This window comes from Panicum virgatum, chromosome 5N, assembly GCF_016808335.1.
Source record: "Panicum virgatum strain AP13 chromosome 5N, P.virgatum_v5, whole genome shotgun sequence".
Taxonomy (NCBI): domain Eukaryota; kingdom Viridiplantae; phylum Streptophyta; class Magnoliopsida; order Poales; family Poaceae; genus Panicum; species Panicum virgatum.
In genome coordinates, this window is record NC_053149.1 from 42,823,260 (window position 1) to 42,830,873 (window position 7,614).

At 44.5% G+C, this 7,614-nt stretch overlaps 1 long non-coding RNA gene across 1 annotated transcript; it reads right to left on the bottom strand.

The window, feature by feature from the left end:
- Positions 1-76: 76 nt before the first annotated feature.
- LOC120677005 lies at positions 77-1,498 on the bottom strand. Its single transcript, XR_005676079.1, has 2 exons — positions 1,155-1,498; positions 77-385 (listed from the first exon to the last, which is right to left on the bottom strand). It is a non-coding gene; the product is annotated as an uncharacterized LOC120677005 (long non-coding RNA).
- Positions 1,499-7,614: the final 6,116 nt, after the last annotated feature.

Below are 7,614 nucleotides of genomic sequence, written 5' to 3' on the forward strand. Positions count from 1 at the left end.
GGTCTAGATTTTAAATTGTCTAATTTACCCTCTTTCTCTCTTAAGCTAGAGCTCGGTCCGATCACTTCAAGAACGCTTAAACAAAGCTCTTTGATACGCACTGCTGCTCGTCATTTATTGTCAGCAACATATAGTACAATCCTTTTGCAGCGTGGTGATTTGGTATTTAGTAACTACTAGTATTTACTTGGTGGTTTGGTGTTTTCTCAAACCTTGAAGACAGTATCTTCTGATATGCCTAACACAGTCCCTTATAGCCTTTTGGTTTTAGCAGTACCTCGAAAATTGGTTGCTGAATTCTCACTCTGAGGAACACACCCAAATTAATCCTATCTAATTGAGTTGCCATCCGTAGTACTGATGATGGTCTTCTTCGTTTGTGTACCTGCATAAATGTGTGCTGTCCTGTCAGTACCAGGAACGCACTAGTGCTGTGTGGTAAATATGTGCTATCGAACTGTGATTTTCATCAATAAAAAGTTCAATTTTAGCAGGGCGTGTTACACTGGAATCAATTTTTTTTGAGTCACTCTGGAACCAAAATGTCTGGCCGGATGACTACGCCAAAAATGATGGAGAGAAACTTGTTTCTCAGAGAATCTTTCAGTCATACTGTGCAAAAAACTAGAATCGCCAAACTTGCACTTTCATGCAAGGTGGACATCATAGGCTTGAAATCCTGAACTACACAAATGATCGGATAAGCAAGATTACACCAACTGCAGACTAGCAATCTCTGGATTCAGGCAATCTTTTGTATGCACGGGGAATGACCAATGACCAATCTCCTAAAGTTCAGAACCTCTAGTAACCAGAACTGAATTCAGTGCAATGGGCAGAACAGGTCCTCATATGACGCTCCGACTTCAGCATCGTCCCACTCCAGCCCATCCCACCATTCCCTTGAGCATTGTACACATTGAGCCCTCCAGCAGAAAGTTATTTATGGTACATTTTCTCATCTTCTTGCAAATGCAGGTCATGTTATTTATGGTACATGATTGAATAAATAATGGAATCACTGCCACAAGAAGTCATGCTGCTTGAATAGAAACTTGAAGGTCTTCTTTAGGTAAACCACCACCTCTTAATTACTGTAACTGACCTCCCTAACCCAGTCTGGAACAATGACGTGGGAGGAGGAGGAGATGAACCTAGGTGGGTCCTGGACTTGCGGTGCCGCCGGGACTGAGCCGCCGCCCCCGCCGGGGCACCACACGGGAGCAGGGAAGACTAAGCCGCCACCGCCGGCACACCCCGATGAAAACGAATCGACGCGCGAGGTTGCCGCCGCCGCAGCCGATGAAATCGGATCGAAGCGCGAGGTTGCCGCCGGCGGCCGTCCGACCTCACTCGGCGCGAGGAAAACGCAGCGGACGGCGTGGGATGGGGGCGGGGGTTAGTGGGGCACGGCGCGATGGAGAGAGGTCGCCGCCGCCGCCGGCGGGTGTCCGACCTCCCTCGCGCAAGAAAAATGGAGCAGTGAGCGGACAGAGGGGTGGGGGATGGGGGGCACGATGACTTTAGTTTTTGGGCTTGGATTTGGACTTGACAGGGCTTCACTAGGGTAGGGCCGGGCCCAGACTAAACCCATTTGGAAAAAATTAATTAAAACGTTAATTGCTTTAAGATTCGTGCAAACTTCATGGAAGAGACCACCAAAGCAAAACTCTAATATTTTTTAGTATTAAAGGTCAGATAGATAGTCTGTGGCTAAATCCCACCTGCATACGTGACTCCTCTCCTGGCACCTCCATAAAGGCTGCTACGCGACGTGCCTCGTGCAGTCTTGGTCGAGTAAAAAAGTTTTGAAAAAAAAAGAAAACTGTGTTGACGTAGTTCTGGTCAACACACAAGTGCTAGAACGCACAAATCGAAATGATCAGATCACCAGCGATGATCCCCGGCGACTGGTCAGACCGGTGCGATCGGTCGCACCAACCGGTCAGACCGGTCGGACGTAGAAAAGCGCCGCGAAGTTAAAACCCCAAGCTCGGGAGGGACCCCGTCGGAGCTTAGAGATCTAGAGTTGTCTTGAGGTCGGCAGGCCACTCAAGACGTCATTGAATGCCGTCGAGACGAGCAAAGAACAGCACGAGGGTTGGAAAAGCTAGGGTTTGGAGAAAAACAGGAAAATTATAAATTGATTGATTCGATTGGGTAGAAAGACCTCAATCGGCCGTGACCTTTATATTTATAGGCTGGGGAGGACGTACCCCTTCCAAACCGGGTTACAAACGGACTTTATAACTCAGATCTAATCTGATTTGGATTACACAAGACCAGACCGGTCTGACCGGTCGGCCTTCAGCAGTGTCAATTTTGGCTGCCAATATATGCCCTCTGCTTTTTAGTGAGCTTTGCAAACTAAAAAGCAAGTACCAGTAGCTAGCCTAATAACAGAGATTTACACAGAATATACAAGGCTAAAAATAATGCTAAGGACGATACTCTATACCGGCCGTCTTCGTCTTCAAACGTCTTGCCACACGCTAGGGTAGTATTTCTTCAAGTATCTTCCATTAAGAGTCCTTGGAAGACGTTTTCCTTGCATCGTCTCCACTATATAAAAATTCCCGAAGATAACTTTGATGATCTTGTACGGTCCTTCCCAACTTGGTGACCACTTGCCGAACTTGTTATTCTTTGTCCCAAGAGGCAATATTGTCTTGCAAATCAGCTCACCAACCTGAAAAGATTTTGCTCTTACCTTCTTGTTGTAAGTTCTAGCCATCCGAAGTTTGTCTTTCTCAATTTCCTTCAAACTTGCAACCGCTTGTCACTTACTTCATCAATATTGTCCATCATCAAGTCATAGTAATCAACAGCGAAAAGATCATTTTGTTTAGCCAATCTATAAGCGTGCAGATTCACCTCAACGGGCAAAACGGCATCTTGACCATAAACAAGCTCAAAAGGAGTAACTTTAGTAGTACCATGTCTAGATATGTGATGAGCCCACAACGCTTCAGATAATACCTCATGCCTGACCATTGCCCTGACCATCTTCTTTTTTATGAGTTTTATCAAGATCTTATTACTAGACTCGGCCTAACCGTTGGCCTGAGCATACTTCATCAATAATATGATTCGGCAAAATCACGTACCTCCTTTGAAATAAAAGATGAAACATGATCCGTTGTTAAAGTTTGAGGAATACTGAATCTATGAATAATATGCTCTGTAATAAACTCAATTACCTTCCGGTGTGTCATATTCTTCAAAGGAACCGCTTCGGTCCACTTAGTAAAGTAATCCGTAGCAACCAATACGAAGCGATGTCCCTTTGAAGAAGGGGTATTAATCTGACAAATGAAATCCAACCCCCAACCTCTAAACGGCCATGGCTTGATAATAGGATGTAATAACGCAGCAGGCACTAACTGAACATTACCAAATCGTTGACATTCTTCACATCCTTTATAATATCTGAAATAATCTGGAATCATAGTTGGCCAATAAAATCCGGCTCTCCTAAGCAACCACTTTATTTTAGAAGCCGATTGATGTGTACCACAAATGTCTTCATGAACTTCTCCCATAGCAACACGGGCCTGATTAGAATCTAAGCACTTTAGAAGTACATCTTCGGCGGTTCGACGATAAAACTCATCGTCGATCAAAACATATTTAAATGCCAAACGCCGAATATTCCTCTCCGCACCATGACCAGGATCCTTTAAATATGTTACAATAGGCACCCTCCAATCAGCAACCTCAGCCTTCCCTTTGGAATTGGAAGTGGCGGCCGACTTGTTGTTTTCAGCAGTCTGACCGATCAGACCGGTCTGGACGGTCAGACCGGTTGGGGCATCCGGTCTGACCGGTTCGTCCAGAACCAGTAACTCGGCTGTTGCTCACATCGGCTTTCTCATGTTAAAATATTTTTTAGTAACATCATAGCCAGATGCTTACTGAGACAGAGCATTTGTGTTCTTATTACTATCTCTTGGAATATGTCGGATTACAAATTCATTAAAGAAATAGATAATATCAAGGCATCTATCAAGATATGCATTTAAAGAACCGTTATAGCATTGTCATACCTTGAATACTTGTTGCACCACTAGATGCGAATCACCATAAGCTTCCACATGTTTAACGCCCATTGATTCCAAGAACTCCAAGACAAATAGAAGTGCTTCATACCCAACTTGGTTATTCGTGCGCTCTTCTTCTAATCGATTTGAGAATTCAAAAATAGTACCATTTGGAGAAATTAGAACGGCACCAATCCTTTATCCATCATCACAAGCCGATCCATCAAAGAACAACTTCCATGGTGTGCAAGTAACATAGCCGACTTCCAAATCATGCTCATTATTAATCCGATGTTCAACAATGAAATCCGCCACAATTTGGCCTCTAACAGCTCTCAAAGACTCATAGGCCAAATCATATTCAACAAGCGCATAAGCCCACTTTCCGATTCTACCACTCAAAATCGGCTTTTGTAACATATGCTTAATAACATCGGCTTGACAAGTAACTATGTAAGTACTTGATAAAAGATAATGCCTCAACTTGGTACAAGCATAATATAATGATAAGCATAATTTCTCAATAAATGTATACCTCGTTTCCGCATCAATAAGTCGTCGGCCAACATATGTAATGACATACTCCTTCCCTTCGGTTTTTTGAGTCAAAACAGCACCAATAACCTTGTCTTCCGCAGCCACATAAAGCCTAAAAGGAATACCTCTCTTGGGCGCCTTAAGAACTGGTGGTGAAGACAAATACTTCTTGATCTTCTCAAAAGCCTCTTGCTGTTCTGCCCCCCAAATAAATTCAGCTTCGTTCTTCAACCGAAGAATAGGAGTAAAAGCATCTATCTTCCCGGATAAATTAGATATAAATCTTCTCAAGTAATTCATCTTGCCCAGAAACTTTTGCAAGTCTTTCTTGCAAGCAGGAGCTTCCACTTTCTTCATGGCTTCAATTCTTTTTGGATCAATCTCTATGCCCTTCTCATGAATAATGAAGCACAAGAACTTTCCAGCCGATACACCAAAAGCGCACTTGAGTGGGTTCATCTTCAATCCATACTGACGCATCCTCTCAAGAGCAAGCCTTAAATCAACCAAATGATGACTCAAGCCAGCTGATTTAATCATAATATCATAAATATAAACTTCCAATATAATACCAATCAAATCATGGAAGATAAAATTCATAGCCCTTTGATAAGTAGCACCAGCATTCTTCAAACCAAAAGTCATGACAACCCACTCAAATAAACCAACGAAACCAGGACATCTAAAGGCCGTTTTAGACGCATCTTCTTCGGCCATAAAGATTTAATTATAACCCGCATTACCATCAAGAAAACTGATAACACAATGTCCAGAAGCCTCGTTGATCAACATATCGGCTATAGGCATAGGATATTCATCTTTAGGAATAGCTTTATTAAGATCTCTAAAATCAATGCATACTCTAATCTTGCCCGAATCTTTCTTCTCAACGGGCACAATATTAGAGATCCACTTCGCATAACGACAAGATCGAATAAATCCATCATCTAATAAGCGATTGATTTCTTCTTTTATTCGGTCATACATAATAGGATTAAAACGCCTAAAAGGTTGTTTATAAGGTCTAAAACCGGCCTTAATCGGCAGCCGATGCTCAACAAAGTCACGACTCAAACCGGACATCTCAGAATATTCCCATGCAAAGCAATCAACATATTCTTTCAATAATTTTATTAAATCGGCTTTACAATCAACCAATAAGTTTGCATTTACAAAAGTCGGCCTAGGAATAGAACCATCTCCAATATCTACCTTTTCTAATGGATCAGCCGACGTAAAACCTTGGCCTAACTTATCTAAGCCACCCTTGGCCTAACTTATCTAAGCCACCCAAGTCTTCAATAGCCTCGTACATATCGTTCGCCTTGTCCTAATAGTGCTCAATCCGCTGCTGCAGCCAGTCTGCGCTGGATCGGTCTGACACACTGGTCTGACCGGTCGGCCGGTCTGACCAGTCAGAGGTAGCGGTCTGACCGGTCGGCTCTGCGTTGTTGCCCTGCTGCATCATAGAAGTAACTATAGCCGATTCTCCATCAGCTTTAGGACTGCAGATACAAAACCCTCCTTGGTACAGCTGATGAAGTCATAATCGGTCAAGTCCAGGCCCGATAAGCACTTGATGTGATCATGTGCACCAATGAGCTCGAAATCGGCGGTTCCAATGAAAGAAGAGATATCACTATGCACAACCTCAACTTCATCGCCGATCCACTGAATAAGAAACTGATGCAAGGAAGATGGTACATACTGATTGGCATGAATCCAATCATGTCCAAGTATAAGATTGAAGTTACCTTGCACCTCGGAGACGAAGAACGCCATCGCAACCGTCTTGCTTCCAACGGTCAACTCCATCGAAGCAACCCCCTAGGCCAATGGGATCACCTCCTCCAATGCCGATGACCGTCATGTTCGTCTTGATCAACTCTTCGTCTATCCTGCCGAGCTTCATGTAAAGTGAATAGGGCATCAAGTTCATAATTGCCCCACTATCCACAAGCATACATGAAACTGGCTTCCCATTGATGTGCCCCCTCACATAGAGAGCCTTCAAATGATTATCTGAATCCTTGGGCTTCTGAAATATAGCTTCGCGGGGCTCAAAGTCCAGATGTCCAGCCTCCTCCCCAGAAATCGCCCAATAGTCATCAGAAAAATGCAAAACATTAATCTCCTTGTTTGAGCGTTCCAGAGAAGCCTCATAATCCACCAACTTCTTGTTCTCTGTTGCTGAAGGAATTGCTGGAACCTTTGATGCGCCAGGAGCCAAAGTAGGAACCACTTCTTCGGCTTTCTGCACAGGCTCAGGGTCGACCGGTCTGACCGGTTGCTCCGAGCGGTCATACCGATCCGGGACACTGGTCAGACCGGTCGGCTAGAGCGGTCCGACCGGTCCTGTAGGCTGATCAGCTGCCTTGACCTGTCACACCTTGCCTTGAGGTACTCTTGGTCTGTACTTGTCGAACTGCTCATCCTGTCAGACCCGGGGCAACGGGACTGCTTATAGACATAGAATGTTCTAGAGTAAGGGATAGCTCATGGATGTACCTTACCTCTTTTGTAACTATTCGAATAGGCATAGAATTAACTGCAGTACTAAGGAAACTACCCGATTATGTTGTAGTAGGATTCCAACTATACTCGGCTAGGACTTTCCATGTAACTCTATCCCCCCGGATATATAAGGGCGGGCAGGGACCCCCGCCAAAAAAAACATCAACACCTAAGGTAATACAAACCACACAGGACGTAGGGCATTACGCAAACTCGCGGCCCGAACCTGTCTAAATCTTTGTGTTCCTTGCACCATCGAGTTCTAGAGCAGTCGATCCCTACCTACAAACCCTACTGCTAAGGGTATCCCTGAGAAGGCTTGGCGGTAAACACCGACAGCTGGCGCGCCAGATAGGGGATTCAGTGAGTTCACCAACGAATTCGATGGCCGGATCAAGGGACGCCAACAACGTACCGGAAGGCGCAACCCTCGTTTTCAGTTCTTGGGCATGTATGGCTGACGGAACGGGAGGCTTCTCCAGTCACCTTGTCATGCCTAACTCACCTAAATCGAAAACCCGCT